This window comes from Ambystoma mexicanum, chromosome 6p (assembly GCF_040938575.1).
Source record: "Ambystoma mexicanum isolate Mex_15411 chromosome 6p, UKY_AmexF1_1, whole genome shotgun sequence".
In the NCBI taxonomy this organism is placed as follows: domain Eukaryota; kingdom Metazoa; phylum Chordata; class Amphibia; order Caudata; family Ambystomatidae; genus Ambystoma; species Ambystoma mexicanum.
In genome coordinates, this window is record NC_090935.1 from 491,840,016 (window position 1) to 491,856,954 (window position 16,939).

Consider the following 16,939-nt stretch of genomic DNA (forward strand, 5'->3'; position numbering starts at 1 on the left):
GATGCGGCCTCCTCCTCACCCACCACCAACCTGGATGCCTCTGCACTGTCTTCTGCTGTGGACAGCCCCTGTGTGGGCTCACCTGACCCTACCACTGCTGAGGAGCCCACTTCCAACCTCCACCTCTTGAGAATCCCCTCTGCAGGCCCGGCCTTGGACTCTGCACCAGTCCACTCGCTCCAGGAAGATGACATGTCCTGGGAGGGTGACCGGGCCACGCGTCCCCGCCTGGTGGAGACATCCCCGCCACTCTCCTCCACAGTACTGTCTCCGCCCTCTTCCTCAGTCGCCGCTGTAAACAGGGAGAGATTGAACACAAGCATCAGGGTACTAAACAATAGTCTGCTAGACACAAAGCAATTGCACATGAGTGGCACTGTCAAAGGTCACTTCCATCATCACCCTCCACAACACATGGGTCAGTGCAAGCAACACACATGCAGAAACAGGCATGGCACATGCAACAGACATTTGCATCCATGTCCAAGGCACCGTAGGAACATCCGATGGGGGGCTGAACGTCACATGCATTATGGGACATGCTGATCACATGCGCACACACACCACCGGACAGTCATGCTTCTGGCCATGTCAACCCCCCGACACAGTGGATTCATGAACAACTAGGCCACATCAGTGAATCCCAACATCGTGATGGTCATGTGTCATGCATCCATGGCGTTTCCCAGTCACACACACACTACTCAGACACATGCACATGTACACCATGCATGACCATGACGGTGACATCAGCATCCATGTCTCACACCCCAAACATGGCCAAGTCCAGGCACAGGCATGCAAACATTTCTGCATCGTCACATGCTGGTGCACATCATGCATTGCAACACAGACACCATTGACATGGACCAGACTTCAGTGGACTCACATGCAGCACTGTCATGGCCCTGCACACAGACATACATACATGGGGCATGCTAGACATGAGGCCAAGGTGCACACTCCTGCCACACCTCAACATGCATTACGCTGGACAAGAACTCATGGACACTTACCACTCGACTCCAGACAGGTCTGCAGCTCGATGATCTGGTGGTGAAGCACTGGGCGTGTGTGCTCCAGGACCCGCATTTGGATGTTGGACAACTGGTCCCGGCGCCCCACTTCTCCACAAGCTTCTATGAGGCGCCGGACCTTGCTGTGTGTCCTGGACCTGAAGTCCTCCCAGTGCTTCAGGACGTGATGGTAGTCGCGGGATGCCACCCCCTCCACGTTCATGGCATCCAAATGTCCAACCAGATCCTCCTCCATCCTTCCTTGTCGAGGCGCGATGTTGGTGAGAAGAGGGCATCATAATGCCTCAGCACTGCCTCCACCAGGATGCCAACTTCATTTGCAGTGAAGCTGATAGCCCTGTGCCTGTCTGCTGGGGGGTTGCCACTGGCCCCGGATGGTGTTTGGTCCAACATGGCAACCCCCGAGGCAGGTCTGGGTGAGCAAATGGGTCCTGGGGCTGGGCTGTGGTGCGATGGTACACCAGTCGGCAGTCTTCTGGGTCAGCAAAGGTGGTCTCAGGAGCAGGATCCCTGGCAATGGCTTCTGTGCAGGCAACAAATAGCAGGGCACATTGGCAGCAGGCAGGCTGGCAGCAGCAGATGGCTTGTAGGAGGCTGCTCGGGGCTCTGGGGGCAGTAAATGGTCTTCTGGGCAGGAGCGTGGTCTTCCATGTGTTGTCGCGTGGCTAGCTTGATGTAGAGTGAGTCCGCATATGAAAAAACAGCACGTGAGCATGTAATTCAAGGAAAGGCCCTTAGCGTGTAAGCATGTAAGTGACGTGATGTGCGTAGGCATTGCTTTCTGCATGGGTTAAAGGTCCGCGTAGTATGCCATTTTGCTGTTGTGCTTATTGTCGAGAGCGAGCGTGGGATTCTTCTACTTCTTGTGGGTTTACACGAATTTACTTCACAACGGTTACAGTGCGTACTTCTTGTTTACTGCGACAGAGCTTACTTCTTGTTTGGGCGGGTGAGTTGCCAACGCGCACACGCGCTTCTTTTTTTCGTACTTTTTCCAGGCAGACGGTGAGTCGCACACGTATTATTCTCACTGTGGTTTCCCCCATTTGTTGCATACCCCATTCACAAGGTCATTTTAGCCTGCGTGTTCCACATGTATGCATTTTTTGTGTTTCTGGGTGCCACAGCATACTGCGGGACCTTATTTCCAGACACATGGGGTACCGAGGGGTCACATGCACATTCGTTTTTATTTTTGGGGTGCCCCGTCATTTTTCCCCAGGGATCACAGACAGCCTTGCAGGAGCACAGGGGTACCTATTCCATCTAATACCCTGCCCTCTTCACCCCAATTGCCCAGGTGAAAAAATGTCTGCGCCTCCCATTCGCACAAGTACATCAGTGCCATGTTTGGGAGGCAAAGCTGTGTGACCTCCCAGAGGTTTCCGCGGTAGGGGACGTGGCCAGGATGACCAGGGTGGCCAAGGTGGCAGTGGTGGACGAAGCGGGCAGGGTGGCCCAAGAGGGCAGTGTGTCCACGACCATTCAGGGACAGCTATGCCCCCCGCTCTCCTGTGGGTCAGGGAGATGCAGCTGACACCATCCCAACTCAGCCCCTGCTAGCCCGGCCCGGATTGGTCACAGAACAGGCACGGTATGACTCACAGGCCAACTTCTGTGTCTCGAAGTCCAAGCCACGCGTGGCGGTGAAAGTTGCTGTCACCAGGCCACGTGGATCTGGGGCAGCAATGTCATCTGCTGCCCCAAGCAGCCAGGTTGTGGAGGCTGCAGGGGCAGCTGCAGCTGACACCACCCTGGCGATGAGTCACCCAGCCAGGGCAGTGGTGGTCCCGGCCACTCACACGAGGCAGTTGTGGCACTTGGTTCTGGCAACAGCACCCAGCAGCCAATGCCTGCAGTGAGAACTTTGGTCATCATGCCAGTGCCTGCTTCCAGTGGCCAGTCGTCCTGCGCTTCAGCCCCTACAGACCGGAGCGGCGTAAGCCACTCAGGGTCCGCTCCACCTCTCAAGAGGAAGAAGCGTGCTCTTGGGGAACAGGCTGGGACCCCATTCACGGCTCGGCCCTCCGGCACGTTAAGGAAGCAGAGTTTCAATAATGTGGAACTGGATGCACTTGTGGGCTATGTGTCGGAACACGGCCGTGACATGCTGGTGACGGCAGGGTGCAAAACTACGCCTGCTCAGCGTAGGGCCCACTGGCAGCGCATCGTGGACCACATTAGTTCCGTGGGATTTGTGAAGCGCACAGCTGATGATTGCTCGAAGTGTTGGAATGACCTCAAATGCCGAGCTAAAAACAAGCTGGCTTCTAATTACGCCTCTACTCTGCTGACTGGCAGTGGGTCACCACCAGAGGAGGATGAACTCACAGAACATGAGGCAATCGCTGGAGAATCCATCGCAGAGGATCAGATCCAAGTTGTGGGAGACCTCCCAGATCTTGAGACAATGTCCGGTGAGTGTCCATGTGTGTGTGTCCATACCATGTGTATGTTGCTTGGGTGATGTGTTGTGATCGAGTGCCAGGTCAGGATATGTAGTCATAACTACCATATGTGACCCATCCATTTTAGAGTAATCAGTGTCTGCTTTCAGGGTCCCCTTCCACTTCATTTCCACTGCATGCATGGCTGAGTTTCTGTCATGTGTGACATGTTTGATTAATGTATTGGATGTCAACATTTTGATGCCCATGTGTGTGGGCTATGCTGTTCACATGTGTGTTCATTACTTCTTTTTCATTTTGTGCAGGTGATGAGGCACTGGAAGCTGTGGAGGAGGAGGAGATGGTGCAGGGGCAGGAGTAATCAGAGCCCCAACCAACCACCAGTGGAGGACGTGGGGTGGTGCCACACGAGAATCCATTGCTCCTACAGCCTGCCTGTCCACGGGTGTCTCTGGCTACACCTCTGAGGATCTCTATGGCTCAGGCGCTGAATCATTGACACACATGTCCTGTCGCAGGTGAGTGTTTGTGGCAGGGATGCTGTTGTTCTGTCCAACACACCTGCACTGGGTGGAGACCAGTCAATGGGCCATTCAGTGTTGGATTGTCTGCCTGTGGTGGTTACGAATGCAGGGTCACACTCCACACTATTTGCTGATCAAAGCAGGAATGCAGTCCTGCAGCCACAGGCAGTGCGAGCACAGCAAGGTGCACGACTCCTTGGGCCCAACAGCTGTTGTGTCCGGCGATGCGGTGGCCGTGCGCCACCGGGCAATACTGTGTGGAAGAACTCAATTAATGCAATTGCACAACAACAGGAGGCATCATGTGAAATGGTGGCTCAGGCTGTGGAAAGGGTGGCCACTTCCATTCTCCCCCCCTAAAGGTAGGTGGAGCTCCAGCAGCAGTCAACGCGGTCCACGTTCCGCTCACACAGGCAGGACTTGCTGGCCGCCAACAGTGACTGACGGGCTGAACTGGGGGCTCTGCGTACAGCCATATCTGCAGAGGCACAGGCCCACAGGGATGCAATGAGGGAAGATAACACCTCCCTCAGAGTTACTCTGGGTGCACTTGAGATGGCCCTAAGTAGACGGTGAGAACAGCAGCTGGAGCAGCTAAAACGCAACATCTCAGCTGAGCTCCAGGCAACCCGTGAGCAGGTCTGTGCATCACATGAGGCCTTGCAGGCAGAACTCCATGCTACATGTGAGGTGTTCCATGGGGACCTCCGGACCATCATCCTGCAGAACCAAACCTTTCATACCTGCATGCTTGCTGCTATGAGGAGCATGCCAGGGCTTTGCGTGGTCTGCCTCCCGTACCATGCACACCTTCTCATATTCCACCAGAGGGTGACAACAGCGACAGCAGTTTTCCCACGATCGGCTAGCCGTGCAGGCCAAGAGCCCATGGAGGTTTTTTTTCTCAACATCCACGCATGTGGGTGTTGAGGTGCATCCTGCACCTCCTCCCTCCTGGGTGGTCCACCCTACACCCCCCCTGGTCAACCATGGCCATTTTTTATTTTTTATTTTTATTTTTCTCGTTCTTTTTTCAATTTTTCTGTCTATTGTGCATTTATGTAACAGTGTGTTGCTTTGTGTGGCATTCGAAGGCATCCACTGTGTGTTCCAGCTGGGCCCATACAGACTTGTCTTGTGTTTGTGTTTGAGGCTTGGGGTCCAGACACATATGCCACTCCTGCTTCCCCGTTCCATGGGCTTGCAAGGATGGCACCGTTTGACAGTAAACTTACACAGAGGCATTGGGCTTCCATCAGTTGTGTGGCCAGTCTGTAGTCCAAACTGTGTATACACCCCTAGTGGGGATTCATGATGGTTTCTCCATTGTGCATATTTACATGTTGCTTCTTCATGTGTTACCTTGCCTGTCTCCATTGCAGATGCAGTTCATGCTGTATGCAGTACCCTGCCACATTTACCTACCAGCAACACACTGAAGATGGGAGGAGTCCATGTGGTGGCTTTCTCAGATTGTGACACTTGGGCTATTGTGATTGGTCACTGTCTGACGTTCCCACTATTGGGTCCTGTATTCATGACTTGTCGTGCAGGTAAATATATGTTCATGTGTACAGTTTCATTTTGATATGTGAGAGGGAATTGTCTGTGGCCTATTTGCATTTGTGGCGTTGCACTTTGTGAAAGTTGTGTCATGTGTTGTGCATTTATTTGGTTGCTTTCACATTGCATGCCATGGCATGGTGTGTTGGGCGGGTGACATGGGCTTTGGGAAGGCTTAGGTGACATACCAGTATTTGGATGTGCTGATTTGCTAGGGGGTAGTGGATTATGCAGCATGAATGTGTGCCTGTTGGTCACATGGCATTAGGTTTCTTTAAGTAGCTAGGGATGCACACATTGTAGCACTTCCAAGGACACATTCTCAGGTAGGTACGGTAGTGTCCCTTTCTCATCATCGATTGTCACGTGGTATGTTCCAGGCCTGTGCAGGGTCCATCCGTGTGGTTGGGGATGTGGGGCACCACCATGTCCACCAGTACACCCCACTGGGTTGCAACATTGTGCAGGACACATGCTGCCACAATGATCCTGCACACCACTGGGGGCGCATATAGTAGCTGCCCACCAGAGTGGTCAAGGGAGCTGAAACGTGACTTCAGCACTCCGAATGCGCGCTCCACTTTGCCCCGGGTTGCAATATGGGCTGCGTTGTATCTTACCTCGGGTGGTGTGGTGGGGTTCCGTATTGGCGTCATCATGTTGGTGCTCAGAGGGTAGGCACTGTCTCCTGGAGAGGTGATAATGGTTGTGATTAGGTTGGTTTCTCCATTTCTCTTTTTGTGACATGCATGCATGTGCACAGGCATTTGTACTCACCAATGAGCCATGTGTCGCCATGCCTCCTAGCTTCCAGGTCATGGTTTAGGGGTGACATTCTGAATATGAAACTATCATGGGTGGACCCTGGATAGTTTGCGTAGACAGAGGTGATTATTCCCTTGGCATCGCATACCAGCTGCACGTTGATGGAGGGCCAGTGCTTGCGGTTGCGATAGAGGTGCTCAGTGGCCCTAGGTGGACGTAGAGCCACATGGGTGCAATCAATGGCACCAAGCACTTTGGGGAAGTGTGCCACCGTGTAAAAATCCTGTACCACGGCCTGCCTTTCTTTAAGTGTTCTGGCCATGTATATGTGCCTGCGGACTGAGGGGCGTGCAGTCATGATTGTCAACACCTGGTGTAGGCAGCGCGACTGCGTGGGCTGTGAGATGCCCCCAACTATGGCAGTTGTCTGCTGAAATGAACCAGTGGCCAAGAAATGCAGTACATTGAACACCTTTTCCAAGGGGCTCGGTGCTTGGGAGCACAGGGTGGGTGATGTGAGGTCATCCTCCCACTCAGTGACCAGGACTAGGATGATATGGGGTGGAAATCTGTACCTGCCATAGACCTGGTCATCAGGCATCCCAAAAAGGCTGGTCCTTGGTAAAAAAAAATGCGGGCTATCCTCCTCCTCCTGCGGTGTCCCACGATCACTGCTGCGAGGAACGGTACATTCATCGTAGCGGTATGAGCTTGTTTGTTGTTTGCGTGCACTTTTATGCTGCGCGGGGGCACTTATGCCAGTTTTCGGCTGGCGTACATGTTTCTGGTCTAGCACGTCTTTTGTGGCGTGCGGGTTTCCCCTGTTCAATTCCATGAATGTGAGTTGTTAGCACGCGTGTGGGTGTTGTGAGGATTTCGCTGCAGTACTTCACCCATAACGCCCACATTTTTGTGTGTTGTTCCCCATCCCGCGTGATCCACCCCCTTTTTAGGTGTGTGCACTGGGCGGTGTGCGCCTTCACTGGGCGTCTCACGCACAGCCTTCGGGATGTCAGGATGTCGCAATGACAAGTGCACCACACGCAAATTCGGCACAGGTCACAAGTAAGCCACGCGCAGCGCCTTCCATTAACCGCCAAACGGGCGCTTGCGCGGCTTTCGCACAAATGCCCTGCAATTTTCACTCTTGCGCACCCGTTTTCAGCGCACATTAATTCCATGAATTACCCCCTCACTTTCTCATTATACTTAAAGATTTTGTTTCCAAAATACCGACCATGTTAAATACAGGAAATTGGAAAAAGGCATAATCCACATTGCTTCTGAGTTATGATTTTATCCACTAAGCTATTGTCTGAATTATAGTTTTGTCCAGTTATCAGACTTGAACAGCCTCACCGGATATAGATTAGGTGAATAATTTTGTTCGATCTATATGTTGATTCAATCCTATAATATTGGTTCCATACCCTTAATACTTAATATATGGAATTGTTATGCACGTTCCAAATGTATTTCTGTCTTCCCCCATGTCCTCTAGACCCCACTGTACCCCCACACTTGTCCACCACTACCCCACACATATCTACCCACACCCACCCACCCTTTTTCACCCCTCTCGATCCCTATCCATCCTTTATCAGCCCTCTTCACTCCCACCCTACCCCACTTTGTACCCACTCAATACCATACCCTTCGTTTTCCACAAGCCTCCCCACCTCACCCCACTCTACCACCACTCTACCACCACTCATTGTATCCTCACCCCACTGTAATCTACCCCAATCTACCCACACTGCCACTGTTTCACAACTGCCAGTCCACCCTACCACACGCCTGCCTATATCTAACATTCATGCCGCCCTAGCACACCTCTGCCTATCCCCACCATGCTCAATGCAGTGCCTTCTAATCATTCATCCATGCCTACTATGGACACCCTGCCTACTACCTCCCACCTGAGCTTAGTCCTTCTCCTTTCCAACTTAGCTCACCTGTACCCCCCTCCATCCTATCTCACCCTTAAAATCACCATGCTTACCTTAAAGGTTCCATACTGTTTGCTGACAAGTAACCATAGTAATACACATAGTAAAAAGACTTGCTTACACTGCTGTAAAGGTTTTTCTTTCTACTATATCTATTACCAATGCTATTTTTCGACAAGCACCAATGTGCAGACATGTTTGGAATTACTGGCTTAGTAAGGCCCAAGTAGTTCGAGCATTCTTAATTAAAAATGTAAAATGTATTAAACAAAGGCAAACTGCAAAACTATCAGCATTGCCAATACCTGTTTCTTTTGATAGCCAGTAATGTCCAAACAGCAATATCCTAAAGTGCTGTCACTAGTACATCATTTACTGTGGAACTACTTAAAGGAGAAGTTCTCTCCGGAATTGTATTCACCCAAAGGAGAGGGCTTTTCAATTTTGAGCATATATATTGAGTGTTTACACTTTTTCTTCCACTGCGTATTACCTTGGATTTCCAGACATTTACACATGAAAACCACATGGGTTGGAAACCGTCCTCTTGTGATAATCTAATCCGTTGATCAATCATCCTAAATTCAAGTACCCTGGTGGCAATAATTCACAACTTGCGCGTGTCAGACCGATACGCTACGGCCCTTGTCATGACATTAGTGCACAGCCTTGCCAAACGTCTGCTGTCAGCATCTACGCAATCACATTTATGACAGCAAAATGTGTAAGACACTCTTTACACACAAACAGTATGTTTAGTTGCTTCTCAAAAAAGAAGATAACAAGTTATACTTCTAATAATTGAGTCAGGAATTAAGTACATTGATATCATTTTTATTGCAATGAAAATATTTACTACATAGTACAGAGCCATTCAAACTGTTTACGTACATAATAATTGAAAGAAAAGATCCCCCATCGATAGGATTTTCAGCAATCTAAGTTATCGGAATCCTTTTTTGTTCTAATCGTTAAATTGTTTTTTTTTAATTTGAGATACTCTCCAAAAATGTGACTTGTTGTAATGTTTATTGTTCCCTGTTTGATTCTGAGTACTTTAATCATACATAGAAAAGTTCCATTGACTCACATCAAAATCCATATTGGTTTATCCTCCATTTTCCCTTGTCCAACTGTTATCACAAAGCACATGGCATTCCGTTTCCTAGAAAAAATGGTTTGTTCAACATCTGCAACTGTACTCTCCAGTTATTTTCATTAATGAAATGCGGGCATGTCTGTTGAATGATGGGTACAGCAAATGGGTAAACAGGAGCTGCACAATCGCCCGAGAAGATTGAGATTACTGTTCCCTTCGTGATGCTCCAGTTTTTGGAGAAGATGCACACATATTTCTATAAACTAGGCACCAAGAAAAAGAAGGACTTTAGTTAGTTCCCACTGTGGATAGATGTAACATTGTTCTGTCAATATATAGGCATCATGTAACTGAATCAGACATTGTACTTTGATGTTTGCATGTAAATATATGAGGTTTATATTGATATGTCACCAGGCTTGTCTCGGTTATGGTTGCGTTGTAATTTGTTTCCGATGTAACATTTCTTTTAACATTTATTTTAAAAACTAACTCACCTTGACCCTCATTCCGAATATGGAGGTATTCTGCCGGTAATTTTGGTGGGATGCCACCAAAACAGAGTAAGCATTCCTGCCACCTGATATCATGGTATTAGCAGGATATACTGGGCGGCGGTAATGCCGACAACTCCCCATCGACGGGATTGCCCCAATTACAGGCATTCCTTTGCCGGTGGGGTCCTGATCTACCGGTGGCCAGTCCAGTAAAAATGCCAGTGCCGGAATTACCAGCAATTTTACCTGCATTTTTCCAGATCGGGACCCCCTTTGTATTCATTACTTAGCAGATACATGATATGATGACAGGTTATTTATAACGCGCTTTATACCCAGGGACCCGGGGATTGAACCTGTGTTGCTTCATATCCTCTTGCTTCCAAGGCTAGCGCGTTGCCGCTGAGCTATCCTCCCGAGACGTGCTAAATGCACAGCAACAAACTATTATTCATCACTTTTGTTTCAAGTCATGCTCAAAATGAGATAGTTATTACAATAATTAAAAAACATTCTACTCATATTTGCAATAGCACGTGCATCGCAGAGGTGTATAAGCTTTCTCTTTCAAGAGCAATTTCGAAATTATAGTTCTATTTCAATCTATTTGGTACGTTAATGTGCAGATTATCAACTACTTGGTCATCCTCACAAGGAATTTTTTATCATAGGAATGTTGACTCCTTAAAATGTCGGGGACAGAATACAACATGTTTGAGACAGACAACATTCAAGGTCAAAATTGCTTTTGTTTCGTGTTTTCTTACATCAGAAAATGTACTTTGCAACAGAAAATAAAATGTCAATCATAATGTTACTATATGTTATAATACAGAAAATGAAATAGTAAGTCAATTGTTCATCCCATGACCCAATTAACATTTATTTTTAAATCTTAAAAATTATTTTCATTTTGTTGTAGCTATCGATGGAAAATAATTCTGAATTAAAATAAGCAAGATTAAATTCAGACGTGGTACAGTGTTCTAGTGTTATTCATTGTGGTCGGCGACTACTACACATATAACAGATTATCACTGCTTTCCCCAGTGAACATTCTTTCCCATTATTTTTTAAATCAATAAACATGGTACAAACAAGTTGTACAAAAAAAACGTACTAACATTGACAAATAAATATTGTTGTCACTATGCAGCCTTTGGATAAAATTGTCATGTATTATAGTTTCGAGTGATTGAATTAGAATATTATAAAAAGAGGGGTTCTCATCCCTTGAGACAGAGAGATGGAGGGATGGGGGAAGGATGTGGGGATAGCTAGGGCCAGAGCGATACATATATGAAATGGTAGAATTAGTCATGCACCTTTGGGCATGTGGCTGTACAACCTTCAAGTCTCGACTCATGGGGGTACTTATTCGCAAACAGAGATCGATGTAATCAGACACATTACTTCGGACAGGCAGACACAGACAGAGAGAGGGCGGGGGAGGGAGGAGACAGGTGTATAGAGGAAGGGTGAGTTAGAGAGATGGTGAGAGAGAGGGGAGGAGATGGAGGGGCAAGGGAAGGGGCGAGAGAGGGCGAGTGGAAGGGATATCAAGTGATGGAGGTACATAGTCACAAATAGAGATAGATACCTTTTTAATATTTATTATTATTATTTATTATTATTATTTTATTATTATTATTATTATTTATTATTATACAAACAGACACATCATTCCGGGTAGGCAGACAGGCAGAGAGAGGGTGGAGGAAACAGGCGTATAGCGGAAGCCTGAGTTAGAGAGACAGAGATGTGGGGAGGGAGAGAGAGAGAGAGAGAGACATGGTTAGAGCCAGAGACAAAGAGAGAGAGAGTCAGATACAGAGAGCGAGAGAGAGGGGGGAAGAGAGAGAGGGAGAGAAAGAGAGAGAGAGAGCGAGAGAGTGAGAGAGAGAGAGATGGGAAATGAGAGAGAATGGGTTTGGGTGAGAGAGGAAGTGTAGAAGATGGGGAGGTAGAGGGAGTGATGGAGGAAGAGGGTGAGGTGGATGGTTGGAGAGTGAGTCAGAGGGAGAGCAAGTGATTGTTAGTGGGAATGAATGAGGTGAGCATTGGTAGGCCCAGAGTGATACATAGCCCAAACCTTAGAGTCAGACATGCACCTTTGGGCAAAGGATGTGTGGCTGTACAACCTTAGAGTCTCGAGTGATGGGGGCTACACAGTCACAAACAGAGATTGATACAATCATACACAACACTTCAGACAGTGACTAGTAGAGGGTAGAGGCAGAGTGATAAGAGTTAAAATATGTTCACAGGTACAAAGAATAGAGACATATAAAATATCCAATCAGTAAAACCAATAAATAGCAATTGAGTATCATATATTGAAAGTGAATGTATGTGCGCTATACATATTGAAGTATTGAAACATGGAAAAAATGTGATATAAATATATTATTTGCCGAAGATAGACACGTAAAAGAAAATTTTAAAAACCAATAGGAATAATAAAGACAAAACAATTGATAAAATGTTAATTTGCCATGTATATTCAGACAAAGCGGCCGGAAAACAGAGAGAAGAAGACATAATTAAACATAAACATGATATAAAAAACAAAAAAGATCAATGCAGCAGATATGCACAGGCATTTTTACAAGGTGATTTCTTTGGATATTTGAAGAGATTGACAGAACAGAATTACAATAACAAAAAACCTGAAATCGAGACAATAATAGATCAAAATAGACAAACAAATCTAATGAGCAAGAGCTTCAGAAAAAGTGGCAATACATTCATACAACATACATTGATGTTGAGATTGTATTTGAGCAAGAACTAATATTTATATATAAATGTATAAAAACATTCATGTTTTATTAAAACATAAGAATACTGCAGACATGGGTATAAAAAAGAAATACAGAAACATATGTTCATTTGTTAACATTTATTGAGATTTGTTAACAGTGATAAAAATATTTAAAAGGGAATTTGTTGAAAGATAAATATGTATGGCCCAAATGTACTAACTATGGGCCTCATTACGACCCAGGCGGACTTCGCGGTGCTAAATGCACCGCGAAGCATGGCGGAAAGCCGCCGATAGCGCCATGGGGGTTGGCGGATTCACCGCCCCATTCCGACCTCGGCGGAGCGGTAAATCCCCAATCCCCATTCTGCCCTTCCCCATTCCCATTTTTGCCCCATAGGGTATAATGGGAGTGGGGAAGGAGTTAATTACGCCACCGTAAAATACGGTGGCGTAATTAACAACGAGGTCCCGTAGCGCCATGGTTTTCTCCGGCTGGTAAAACCAGGCGGAGAAAACCTCCATGGCGCTACGGGAACTCGTAGTATGGCGGAGAGGTACGCCATGCACTACGCTGGCGTAATACCCTCTCCGCCAGGGTCCTAATGAGGCCCTATGTCTTTTTTGCATGAAAGTTACATGAAAAGTCATTTAATCCTACGTGCAGTGTAAGGTATGTTAAAAAAGGCAAATTTACCAGGTCAGACCCAGGAAAATAGTACTTACACCTTGCCCAAATTCAGACGTAAGCCACATCTGATTCAATAAGAAAAAGGACGGATGACATAAAATAGCAGTTACAACTTCCGTTGGCGGAACAAACTCCTGGACCAGTGAAGGCGGAAACCAAACATGCAGCCAAACACGACAAACATCTTCACTTTGCACCCGAGAAGATTTTTCTCGTACACTCACACACTTTCACCATACATTCCTACCATCACCATGCAAACCGACAAACAGACATGCATCAATCACGACATTTGCACCATAAACTTCATGGTCTAAGTTACGGCACTCGACGCACATCTCCCACATGTTTATTAAATACCCTCCAACTTACACTGTGGTGCGTCACACTCGTCAAAACATGCAACACTCCCGACACACCCATCAAAACCAGAACTCACACGTGGACACACCCCCAAAAACGAGGGACTCACCCACCAACCTATCCATCAAAAATAAGCATACGCCCACAAATAACAGGACACACCTGAGTGAACCAGAAAAGCGCAGAAATCACGCCACTGAAACGTGCACATTACATGTTGGACTTCCCGAATCGGAAATTACACCATGGAATAGCGGAACCTCTGCCAAATGTAACACCAATGCCAGGACTACTCTGACTATGTTAACATGGCCAAGACAGAACCAGAATCGACAGGACATACAGGTAACACAGCGACACAGACATATTCCAACACATACCAAGATACAAACACATGAAATTCACACAATGACCTGAGCACACATGTGACCCCCATCAATAACCCTTGGATCCACAATCAGGAAACAAGGTGCACGCTCGAAAAAAGAGAATGCCCTGATCACTTGGTGGACCTAATACCTACGCGCTCACTCAACCAATGCATCAAAATGCGCTTTGCAACAGAAAACCCAATGACGTGCATATCCCAATTAGCATCAAACAACTCCAATTACACCTCTGGCAATCTGTATAACCCACTGAACCAGTGGCCACAATCTCTGCAGAGGTTGTGGTGTCCAGCAAGAGGGAAACTGAAAAGTAGGTCCGGTACAAGATGAACTTCACCGAAGGAGAGGTGGACATGATTGTGGAGTTCATCCATAACCACTGGACCACCATGCTCCAGATGTCTGGACACCGCAATACAGAGAGCCAGCGGGACACCGACTGGGTCAGACTAATGGATGACATCAATGCTCTGGGCATCTAGCAACACACTGAGGAAGAACTCAAAAAGAAGTGGTTGGACGAGAAGCGGTGGATTAAACTGAAATACACCCAGTTACACTAGTTGTGCCCATATGGGTGTATGTGGGTGATCAGTATACTGATGTTGCTGCACACGTGATGAGACTCAAATACTGGACAGCATTCAATGTCACAGGACTGATGTGTGGATGTGTTGACTGTACGCATTACAATGCACATCTCCGCCTTAATGATGAGGTCCAACCAGAAACATGTGTCTGGGTTTGCCGTTGGTACTCTTGTTCAGAGGAGAATTGCCTAGCATTTTGGTGCTGGACTGCCACAGGGCAGGACAAAGACTGATATGTTTTGGCTATTTCTCCTCTGTGAAAGATGTTAATGTTAATGTTAATGTTAATGTTAATGTTATGTTAATGTTAAAGGTCATTTGTACAGCGCACTATCACCACCGGAGTGGTCACCGGAGTGGTCCCCTGGCGCTCTGGCGGCTCTGAAAGAGGGAGGGAGGGTGAGTTAGTGGGTGGAGGCTGGAAAAGTGCAAGATTGCAGTGATGTGTTGTTGGCAGCCTCAGCCCGGTGGTTCCGTCGGCTGGGCCTGGGGTGTATGCGGCCGGTAGTCGTCGTGTGCTGATGTGCGAGCCTATGTGTGTTTTTGTTTTGTTGTTGCAGTGTAGTGAAGTTCGTGCGGTTTGCTGCGCTAGAGGTTTGTGGTTGTGTTTGGTTTGGAGTTTGAGAGGTGTATGCAGAGAAGGAAATTGTTAGTGGTATTGGTTAGTTATCTCTATCCTGGACTGAATCGGTTGGGCTCGTGTAATCTTACACGACGGGATGCTTGTACACCCTGAGCCTCAGGAGGTACGTGCCCGTTTTTGCATTCGAGGCTGTTTGAGGATTTAGCTGTCCCCTCCGCCCGCTCCCTTATTAAACTTGCATGCTCCTCACCCCCTCCACATGACTAGCGCAGCTGCTAGTGTCCATACACCCGATTGTGTGGTGATTGGTGGTATCTTGTCCGTTCCACAGCCCCGTGGCACCGAGTTGTGGCTGTACGGGGGGATGGTGAAATTAAGAATCTGGGTGTCTGGGGTTGCTCTTGGTACTCTTGTTCCAAAGAGAATTGACTGATATGTAGTGGAAAGTTCTCTTCTGTGAAAGGGAGGGTGAGCTAAAGAATCTGGTTCAGTCTCAAACCCGTGATATAGGCTGATAAAGGGGAAATCCCAGAAACCCCCTTACCCATGCCATTCACATCAAGCCACTTTGGCACATGCAAGGTTGCACAACATACAGTTGACAATCACATTTCATATGTGGCCCACTAACCTGTGTCAGGTCTATGATGGGTGTGCGTACAAGGAGACACTGGTCGTGCCATATTGACAATGCACCCTCAATCATCATAGAGTCGAGGCCGGGGCGGCAAGCTGTGCAGACCATACACATAGACATCCACCAGTCAAGGCCTTAGGACACACTTCAACACTTCAGGTCACTCACTGGAAATGTTAAGATTAAGAACAATAGGAATACACGCCAGTGGTTCACCACCAAATGCAAGTTACACTGTATGATTCTGGTGCCATGGATGAAGACTGCATCACATTCATTACTGACACAGTAGATGGCACTGTCCTTTCGGTTCAATGGGTGCAACACAAACTACTGATTCCATGTAGAAGCTGCACACACAGGTTGCACACAAACAGGTTGCACACAAACATGCCAATGCTGTCTCGCGTGCCGTTGGCACCTGCAAGTGAATGTGTGCGAATGCTCCATTGGGTAAGTTCTGGATCTCTCTGGAGCCATAACAACAGTGAGCATGCCTAGCATTCAGAGGTCTGCACGCCATATAATAGCTGACCATGCATGTACATGTGGTCGACAGCTGACATGGAAGAGAGCATGAGGCAGGGTGGAGACGGATCCACAGGAGGGACCCTCTTGTTTGTGCAGGAGGATCATGAGGTATAGGGGCAGGCATGCTACTTTTGAGGGTCCAGGTGCCTCAGACACCAGAGGCATCCGTGAGGAGGGTGCACCATGGGCTAGCAGGAAGCCGGCAGGCCCACAGGCACTGGTGCACCCTGCTAAGTGCAACATCCCCACTGTCCCTGTCGAGGACATCATTGCACTCCCGCACATGACCTCCGCCGACTCTGGATGAGGAAGAGGGGTAATTTCAGCCACATGGGATCTGTGGACTGATAATACGGAAACAACAATGTTTAGTGCACAAGTTGAAGTCTTTCCTTCAGTATCCATAAGTCATGTAAAAGATTTAAATGAAACAGCTTAAAATACTAATATATGTTTTAATACTCCCAATGTTACTACTGAAGCTACCTCTACCACACCTCATACATTTAATTCATCATGACAAACACCTATATGTAAAAAATTAAAATG